Source organism: Cupressus sempervirens, chromosome 7 (assembly GCF_028749045.1).
Source record: "Cupressus sempervirens isolate cs-2001-9-10 chromosome 7, ASM2874904v1, whole genome shotgun sequence".
Taxonomy (NCBI): domain Eukaryota; kingdom Viridiplantae; phylum Streptophyta; class Pinopsida; order Cupressales; family Cupressaceae; genus Cupressus; species Cupressus sempervirens.
The window spans coordinates 100,753,993-100,761,783 of record NC_143124.1 but is presented as its reverse complement, the minus strand read 5'-3'; the positions used below and the strand labels follow the sequence as shown (position 1 = coordinate 100,761,783).

Genomic DNA, 7,791 nt, shown 5'->3' with positions numbered 1-7,791 from the left:
AATATGTTTTTCTTTTTGTATTGTTCTTTGTGGATTCCTATGGTTAATTTTTGAGATGACTAATAGGTGTAAAAGTGTTACAATATTGATTCAACCCCCCCTCTCTGTATTGCTTATTTGTAACAAATACGTAGTAGCGGCTATAGAAAACTTTGCATGCCCAATTGAGGTACCATACGATGTCTAAATATCCCAATTTTGGTTGTTATTATTCTTGTATGCGACTTAATTGCTTAAAGATAATGTTTTAACTTCCCACCAATAAAAATGCACTCTACAAGAGATAAATTATGCATAGAAAAGTGAAAAAGTGGTCCTAAAAAGTGTCCACCAATATTTGACCCCCATTGCACCAATAATTATTCATTCAATCATCCATAGTGGTTCACAAAATATCCAATAGTACTTCACAAATCTCTAATAGTGGTTCATAAATGACCAGTAGTAGTGTACAAATGAGTTGACCATGTTTCAAAAAAGACAAAAGCCAAAAAGTTACCAACTATTGGCATATACATGATTTACCATTAGACAATTCAATATTTAAAAGTGAGTAAACCTATATCCAATTCAATATTGAATATCTTCCCCTACTTAATATTTTTTCCAAACTTTGTATAATTTATGTTTTAATTTTCTCAATATGATAAAATACCCTGGTTGGGCTAACTTTGCGCACCTAGAACTCTTTAATTGTAAGTCAAATTTTGCCATTTTTTTTTATGTACCTCTATAGGTGAGTGAAGGGTTTAAAGCTAAGGTTTTCGCTTTTGGGTATTCACAAATCTCTCTATAGGAATTCTTGAGCACAAAGTGGTCCAAAAGTGTCATTTTAAAATGCTCATCCAATACTTGCTATGTACATTCATCAATTTAGTCACTCATTAAAATATGTCAGTATTTGTAGCTACATGTCTCACCAATCTTTATGAAATGTCGCAATAATAGTGCAGAAATAGAATAATCATCAACAAAAAAGATAGAAAAAAATGAGTCACTATTAATACATGTATTTTTATTTTCTATTTTTTTAAATAATAATAATTTGAAAATATCTATGACAAAAACTATAACAATTATAGAACTCCTATCCCCAAACTAAGCCATTACCCAAAGTCACAACTTAGTGGGAATGGGGCTTCAAAAGGAAGAAAATGCAAGTTGTCTCCTTCGACGCAAAAGAGGCCAAAACGTATGAAAAGTGAAATGCACCACAGCTGTAAGACCATAACATCATTGCCCTAGTCCTTCCTTCTACCGTTCCTTCCACGCTCTTTCAAAGAAAACACACTCAATTATTAAGTAGTGCGATGAGTCCCCGCAAAGGAAATTAGATAGCGTAACGAGTTTCTCTTGTAATGTGTACCCAAAGATTACGCATTAATCAAGTATGTGACCTTTATTATAGTATGTACTAATAATTTTTTTTATGATAAGGTTTTATTTGGACATTAACATAGTCATTTTTCAGTAAGTGTTTCCATCAATTCCAAAGGAGGCGATTGTTAGCAAGTGATCAAATATAATGAGTTAGCTATCTTTTTTGATGGCAACTAAGATAATAAGAATGATCTTATAACATTAGATTCAACTATGGTCAAGTTTTGTATATGAAAATTGTCTAAGTATAATGCAAGAAATAGTGAACAATTGGATTGTTTCTATTGGCGAACTTAGAAGGATAGTCAGTTATGGCAATAATCTTTGATATTGGTATTATAAGGTATATATGGTATAAGTATGTTCACTCATGTTAAAATAGTGGTTGATACCTATTTTGGATGGAAAATATGTTAACTAGTCGATATTGCAAAATTTAGGTTAAGTATTAGCTATTAGGAAAATTGGCTTAAGGAATTGAGTTTCCTTGTCAGTTCAACTATTTGGCATTGAAGGGATGACATCCTAGATGTTAACCCATGGATAAAAGATTATAATATCAAGATTTGGTTAATGTGTTACATGTTAAGTGAACACAACCAACTGAAGAATTATTTTGGAAGGGTGTAAGCAATACTAGTTTTTGTAACTGAGCATGGATAATTAAATGTGGATTTTTTGTATGATATATTGATGATCAGATGTGAGATTTGATGTTTGGTCAAATAATATGCAAGATAATCTAAGGACTAATCAAGCATTGTGATGTCAAAACAATAATTTTGGTATTGCATCTGTTACTTTTTGCATATTGGACAGTGAGTCCTTATTGAGCAGTGAGCTCTCTTTGTAAAACAACTCCTAACAAGGTTGAAAGCTCTAATAGGGTCAAGTCCTCTACAAGGAATAATGTACTAAATATATGTGATTATTCATAATAGGTTCAAAACTCCTAAAAAAGTATTTTTAGATTAGTATATAGTTATGGGTACCATCCCATCGAGGTTTTCCCTTGGCTAGAGCTTCCTAGAAAATAAATCATGGTGTTATGAGTTCATTATTATAATTTGTTTTTCTTTTTGTATTGTTCTTTGTGGATTCATATGGTTAATTTTTGAGATGATTAATAGGTGTAAAAGTGCTACAATATTGATTCAACCCCCCCTCTTTGTATTGCTTATTTGTAACAAATACCTAGTAGTGGCTATAGAAAACTTTGCATGCCCAATTGAGGTACCGGACGATGTCTAAATATCCCAATTTTGGTTGTTATTATTCTTGTATGCGACTTAATTGCTTAAAGATAATGTTTTAACTTCCCACCAATAAAAATGCACTCTACAAGAGATAAATTATGCACAGAAAAGTGAAAGAGTGGTCCTAAAAAGTGTCCACCAATATTTGACCCCCATTGCACCAATAATTATTCATTCAATCATCAATAGTGGTTCACAAAATATCCAATAGTACTTCACAAATCTCTAATAGTGTTTCATAAATCACCAGTAGTAGTGTACAAATGAGTTGACCATGTTTCAAAAAAGACAAAAGCCAAAAAGTTACCAACTATTGGCATATACATGATTTACCATTAGAAAATTCAATATTTAAAAGTGAGTAAACCTATATCCGATCCAATATTGAATATCTTCCCCTACTTAATATTTTTTCCAAACTTTGTATAATTTATGTTTTAATTTTCTCAATATGATAAAATACCCTAGTTGGGCTAACTTTGCGCACCTAGAACTCTTAAATTGTAAGTCAAATTTTGCCATTTTTTTTTTATGTACCTCTATAGGTGAGTGAAGGGTTTAAAGCTAAGGTTTTCGCTTTTGGGTATTCACAAATCTCTCTATAGGAATTCTTGAGCACAAAGTGGTCCAAAAGTGTCATTTTAAAATGCTCATCCAATACTTGCTATGTACATTCATCAATCTAGTCACTCATTAAAATATGTCAGTATTTGTAGCTAAATGTCTCGCCAATCTTTATGAAATGTCGCAATAATAGTGCAGAAATAGAATAATCATCAACAAAAAAGATAGAAAAAAATGAGTCACTATTAATACATGTATGATTAATTATTAATACATGTATTTTCATTTTCTAATTTTTTTAAATAATAATAATTTTAAAATATCTATGACAAAAACTATAACAATTGTAGGACTCCTATCCCCAAACTAAGCCGTTACCCAAAGTCACAACTTAGTGGGAATGGGACTACAAAAGGAAGAAAATGCAGGTTGTCTCCTTTGGTGCAAAAGAGGCCAAAACGTACGAAAAGTGAAATGCACCACAGCTGTAAGACCATAACATCATTTCCCCGGTCCTTCCTTCTGTCGTTCCTTCCACACTCTTTCAGAGAAAACACACTCAATTATTAAGTAGTGCGATGAGTCCCCGCATAAGGAAATTAGATAGCGTAACGAGTTTCTCTTGTAACGTGTACCCAAAGATTACGCCTTAATCAAGTATGCGACCTTTATTATAGTCAACACACTCATCACTGTTTTGTAGCTTACTTTTAGGGCAAGATGCATGTGACTCCTCGAGATCATTAAGAAAACATAGTCAAGCCGTGATTATTCAATCTTTGTACAAAAAAGAAGATGCAAACAAAGTCACAGGCAAGTGAACCGCAAAATTGGAAACTGCATGGAAATTGATTAGAAATGCATCAATCAAAGTTAGTCACGTGCAAGTGAAACAGAAAATTAGAAATTGCGTGGAAATTGATTAGAAATGCATCAAACAAATAAAGTCAAGCGTAAGTGAACCGAAAAATTAAAAATTGCGTGGAAATTGATTAGAAATGCATCAAAGCTGCACGATAGAAATTAGACAGATATCAATGTTAAAGCATGAAAAGTAAAAGATAGTTGGAAAAAGCTCAAGGTGTAATAGTTTCCAAATTAAATTTGTGTATTATTATATTTTAATGTGACAGTAATTTAGTGATATGTGTATTATTATATTTTAATGTGAGATTCCTTTAGTGATGTGCTATTAGGAAAAACATGGAGGAGAGGGACAAGGGAAGAGAGACTTTACAAGGAGATAGAGTTGTGTGTAAAGTTGTTTAGGAAAATATGATATTTGTGTTTGTGTTACATTTGCATTTATAAAGAAGAGAAGAAGAGAGAGGGAGACAAAAAGGACATGAGGAGAAAAGAACTCTTTAAACATTGTGGGGGTGTAGGTAGAGAAGATAAAAATAATCTAAATCTATTTGATTTGATATATTTTGTTAAAATAATTTTATCTAATTTTTAATTTAATATTTTAAAAAAATGATTATTTAAGATTCACAATATATTGTATTCTAATTTAGATTAAAATAGTTAAAATATCATATCAATTAATAATAATTTTTTATAAATAAATTTCTATTGTCAAATTATAGAAGTACTATGTTCCCACCATTCCTTATAATTAATCATAAAATAGAGAAAATAAATAAATAAATTATATATATATATTTGTTCTTTTGATAAAAATAAAAGATAAGCATAAATATAATTTTTTTATTTTTGAACATAGTATGTATTAGAAAAATAAAATAATTGAATGTGTGCATAGAGTATATTATTTAAGGATGTGTTGATTCAAAAATATTTTTAAAAATTAAATTTCATATTTTCTATTTGTTTTTAATTTCATTTATCTATTTATTTATTTATATAATTCAGAAAGGCGCTGAAAATTTGCCTATTTTTTAATGGATGTGACTAAGTTTATTCGCAATTATTAAAAATTAAAAAAAATACAGTAGTATTTTTATCTTTGTATACTTCTTTTAACATAAACTTTTCTCATTAGAAGAAGAAAGACGGATCAATCCTCTCTCTGCCTTTCAGAGAGTGGTTTCGTCTCTCGCGATATTATCCTTCTATTTGCACTAAGAAAGAAGCAGTAATTGCATCCTTCACTTTCCATAACTGGAAGGAGGCTGCAGTGGCACACAGGTCTTGACCTACTCCAACTCACTCCATTCTTCCTCCAAACATCTCCATCGCTTCCGAGTTTCACAGAGCAATTCTTTTTTAATACCCATCCTTCCATTTATGGCTTCAACTTCGTCATCTCACCAGCAAACTGCTTTCTCTGGAATTGAACCTCCAGGAAATAGAAGAAAAGTAGAACAATCTTCCAGACTATTTGATGTGTTCATCAACCACCAAGGCCCCGATGTCAAACAGACATTGGCTACACAACTTTATAGAGCTCCTGAGAAGGTGAATATCAGAGCATTTCTTGAGTCAGAAGAGAAAGAACTTGGAGCTTCCTTTCCTTCCACTATTGAGACTGCCATTCTGTCCGCTTCAGCACACATTGCCATCTTTTCCAAAGGATACGCACAATCCCCTTGGTGTCTGGCTGAACTGGTTCTCATGTTACAGAGTACAGGTAGGATTATTCCCGTGTTTTATCAAGTGGAACCATGGGAGCTCCGCCATGTCGAAAAAGGAGTATATGCTGAGGCATTCAGTAAATATGAAGAGAAGGGCAGATATCTCGACAAGCTGAAAGGGTGGAAGGAAGCCCTGCAACAAGCTTCATTTACCACAGGCTATGAGGTCAAGGATTCCGAGTAAGTTTTATGCCTATTTCCGATGTACTTGGCATATCCATTTTTATATTTTTTCATTTTTCGATCAGATTAATTAGAATTTTCTTCCTCATAGTGATAGAATTCTCCTCTCTGTCGCAGTTCTAGTGACTGCAGAGAAATAGTGTCCGCTGTGGAAAAAGAAGTACAGAGGACCAAACATTTGCATGTCGCCAAAAATCCAGTAGGACTGGATAAGATTGTAAATGATTTTGAAAGAAGGTGCCTTCGAGATCTTGTTCAAGATTTTGAAAGCCAGTGTCGAATGAACAAATCAGGAGATAAAAAACCCAATGTTGTTGGCATTTTTGGTATGGGCGGAGTTGGGAAGACAACTCTCTCCAAAGAGTTGTATAACCAAAATATATTAAAATACTCAACAGAAAGTTTTCTGTTTGATGTTCGGGAAGCCTCTGCCAGTGGTAAATTACCTGCATTCCAAAGTGATCTCCTCAGACATATCTTCTGTGAAGATCACAATTTTGTAAGTATCGAGGAAGGGAAAAGCCGTCTGAGGGATTGTTTCCAAAGGAGCCTGCCCTCTCTGAGCTTCGTGGTTGTTTTGGATGATATCGATCACGTGGACCAGTTAGAAGCTCTAATACCCCTGGATTTATTAAATAAGTTTGATAATTATCTGGCTGTTATTACAACCCGTGATGTAGGGGTTCTCATAATGGCCGGTATTGAAACTGCTTACCATTTGAAAGGTTTAAATAAAAAAGATGGGAAAGAATTGTTGTGTTGGCATGCGTTCCGCCAATCCCATCCATGTAGCGGATATGAAGATCTTGTAAAGGCCTTTGTAAAGGTGTGTGGAGGCTTGCCTCTGTCACTACAAGTTCTGGGCCGGCATGTTTTTGGCAGAGATTTGCAATATTGGGGGGATGAATTGAGAAAAGTGAGTAAGACGCTGCCGGGAGATGTGAAGAGGAGACTGAAGATAAGCATTGATTCATTAGATAATGAAGAGAAACAGGTTTTCATGGATGTGGCATGCTTTTTCATTGGAAAGTCAGCGACTATGTCCATGAGGATATGGGAAGCGTCTGGATGGAGTTCTCACCATGCTTTGGAAAATTTAAAAGATAAATGTCTGCTGGAGGAAAGAGAAACATTTAAATGTCAATGTAAAAGCGCTAGAGTGCCTGTCATGAAAGTCAGACTGAAGACTAGGCAGGACAGGTCTTATTTGACGATGCATGACCACCTGCGAGACTTGGGAAGAGAAATGGCAAATCAACTGAGCCATCCTAGTCGTGTGTGGCAACCCCAACACCTGCAATCTTTGGTAAGCATGCCACTCCAAATACCAGTTTTTTATCTATATTTAAATTTCAAAATTACTACCACTGCACAAATGTAAGCCGCATTCTGGTAAATGCAGGAATTAGAGGGATTCCAAAACATCCTTGCACAAATCAAAGGCAGATGTTTCCAGTCATTTTGGGATGAATCCATGGGTTGTAAAATTACATACTTTTTAGGGGAGTCGGAATATGGTTCCGATATTTCCCCGCTCTGGCTTCAGCTTGAGTACCCCAGAGGGCCTAGACCAGGAGGCAATATAAACGCAAGCTGCATTCCTTCATGGATTCCTCTTCAAAACTTGCAGTGCATTGGTATAAAAAATGGATGTTTCCAACGACTATGGCAGAGCGATGTGCAGGTATTTTGTCCTTCTCCATCGAAAATTAAGCCTTCAATAATGATATACTTAGATCTGTATTATGTGATGACATGTCTTGACTATTGGGTACTGCCAATGTTAAAAATAATTTTATTTTGATTATCAG

General features: G+C 33.9%; 1 pseudogene across 1 annotated transcript in view; it reads left to right on the top strand.

Moving 5' to 3' along the window:
- The first annotated feature begins 5,336 nt into the window (after window positions 1-5,336).
- Window positions 5,337-7,791, top strand: part of LOC149545690 (uncharacterized) — a 43,977-nt pseudogene continuing 41,522 nt past the window's right edge. The window contains exons 1-3 of the transcript XR_016354242.1: window positions 5,337-5,977; window positions 6,098-7,286; window positions 7,383-7,664. The product of XR_016354242.1 is annotated as an uncharacterized LOC149545690 (transcript). The remainder of the gene's footprint in view (window positions 5,978-6,097; window positions 7,287-7,382; window positions 7,665-7,791) is intronic.